General features: G+C 34.1%; 6 annotated features.

The window, feature by feature from the left end:
- Nucleotides 1–461: part of a mobile genetic element that runs on past the window's edge.
- Nucleotides 441–1,500: a mobile genetic element.
- Nucleotides 875–915: a tandem repeat.
- Nucleotides 915–927: a tandem repeat.
- Nucleotides 928–981: a tandem repeat.
- Nucleotides 1,501–2,596: part of a mobile genetic element that runs on past the window's edge.

The raw sequence follows: 2,596 nt of genomic DNA on the forward strand, positions 1-2,596 counted from the left end.
TAATATATCTAACTACTACTACGTAAATACAGCTAAGGCACCTAAGTAGTTTAAGCTAAATAGAGGTGTTATAAAACTAGTATAGTATAAGCTTAAATATAATAGTAACTTACAAAAGAGAATATAGGCAATGTCTTAAGGGACTAAGCAACTGCAAATAACAACAGCGTCTTAATTAATTGCTCTACATATTAAGACGCCTTAAACACTAGACAAGATTATTAAGTAACTAGATAGCTAAGAAATTACTTAGGTTAATAAAGGTAGTATAAAAGCAGCATATAGCGTAAGCAATTAAGGATATCTATTAAAGAAGGTATTTCTTCTAGATTCTAGCTTAACTACGTATATCTATAATAACCTCTTAAGAATTAGAGACGTACGCTAGCTAGCAATAGGAGACTATATCTAGACTAGGAACTCTAAGGTCTAGATATAAGGATATAGTTGTTAGATAATATGCTTAATGTGCAAAGATAATAATAAAGGTGATTAATTAATAATTATCTGTCTTAATGGCTGATTTTATGTGTGTGTGCCGCTAGCCCCTAAGTTAACCAAGGTTAACCCTAAACCCCTAACTTAGTTTAGCAAGGTTAGTTATCTAACACACCCCCTTAGCTTTAAGGCCCTATTAAAGCTAGACACAATTAGCTCTTATTATACCTCTAGGTTAGCAAGCTTTTAGTTAAGTAATTCTATCTAGGTGTTAGCTGGCTTTCTTTGTTTAGTATGTTTCTCTAGTCCTAGCTACCTTAGAAAGGTTAACTACTTGCTTGTAGGCAGAGCCTTTGTAAGTCTGTTAGCTAACATCTTAGTAGATAGGACATAGGTTACTGTTATAGTGCCTTTATTTACCTCTTATTACAGCTAGTAGTTGTAAATGTCTATATGTTATAGTTTAGTTTAGAGTTTTAAGACTTCCTTATTAATTAATTAGATAGTCTAGGTATTATTATATTAAATAGTAATTAATAATTATAAGAGGTGTATGCTAAGTTCTAATAATAGTTGTAAGATAAAGATAGCTTCCTTAGCTACCTATGCTAGGGCAAGTAGCTCTGCTTTAGTTGTTAATGTGGTAACTGTGTCTTGTTTATTAGCTCTCTAGGTAATAAGTCCTCTGTATAGTTTAATAGTATATCCTTAGAAGCTCTTTCTGTTAAGAGTATTATTAGTAAATAATGCATTACTAGTAACTACTAGGTGCTTATTACCTCTAAAGGTAAGGGATAGGTCTTATGTTCCTTGTAGGTATAATAGCACTTAATCTGCTGCGTTATAGTGCTGCTGTCTAGGGTTAGTTAGAAACTGTGCCAGCCTAGATGTAGTAAAGGCAATGTTAGGCCTAGTAGTAACTGCAGTAAAGAGGAGAGATCTAATCTTTCTCTAGTATTTGTTAATTTCTAATACTACAGCTTCTTCTTTATTTAGTAGAAGCTTAATACTTAATATTAGTGTGTTATGTTATATGTTTGTCTTATCTGCTAGGGAGCTAATGTTCCAGTATAAGTATCGAAGCATCTTGTTAGCAGGCACATTAGGAAGGATACTTATCATTATCATTGTTAAGAGTTAAAGAGACGGTTAATACAGTAGTTAAATTCTATAAGTAAGTAATTCTAGTTGTTGTTGTAGGTGTCCTACCTTAACAGTTCCTGTTAAGGTCTCTTATACCCCTCTGCTAGCCAGATTACGTACACTAGCTAAGCATCCTAGTTCTTACTAAGGAAGTTACTGTATGCACTGGCACAAACCTCCCCCCCCTAAGAGCTTAGCCCTATTAAGCAAATAAACTAAGTTAAAACTAAACTCTAAACTAATCACAAACCCCCCTTATTACTCCACTTGTTCCTTTCCCTTGCTACCTCCCTGTTTCTGCAATCTTGTTAAGGCCCTAGTTTCCTAAGTAGGTTGTTAACTAGAGTCTTCTAATAGCTTAGGGGTAGGAGAGTCTAGTACGTGTCTTAATAAACTCTAGTCTAAGGCACTGCCTAATTTGTATGTTATCTAGGTAGTAGCCTCTGTTGCTTTAACAGTAAGACTGTTAAATAACTTATTAAGAGCACCTTCCTGTGTATGCTGCCTGTTCTATAACTCCTATCCTTTCTTATATTCTAGTACTACTCCTTTGTTAGTAAAGAAGGATTAATTAGGGATACCTAACTCTTTATTAGCCCTAAAGCAATACTTCTTAGACATCTTTACCTACTGCTAATGCCTCTTTACTATAGCAACGTTGTTATCCCTACTCTTCTAAAGAAACTTTACAAGCTCCTTGTTATTAAGACTAAAAATGCAGAGTATCTCTTGCTAGACTAGGTAAGAGTTGTACTAAGCCTAGCAATAAATAGCTTTAGAAATCTAGGAAGAGAAAGTTAGTATTATGTCTGCTAGGAAAGCATAGGGAGCACTACTATACTTATTTAAATAACCTAACAGTAATAAGGGTCCTAGCGTAAGCATCTAATAAGAACTGGCAATGTCCTTATATAATCCTATTTCTAGAATCTCTATAGTTTCTCTGTCCTCTATAACTAGCACGTACTAAGGGAGTATAGTTCTACGCCTTATTATAGACAGTCTAGTAGACCTA

The sequence above is a fragment of the Ascochyta rabiei genome, chromosome 18 (assembly GCF_004011695.2).
Source record: "Ascochyta rabiei chromosome 18, complete sequence".
In the NCBI taxonomy this organism is placed as follows: domain Eukaryota; kingdom Fungi; phylum Ascomycota; class Dothideomycetes; order Pleosporales; family Didymellaceae; genus Ascochyta; species Ascochyta rabiei.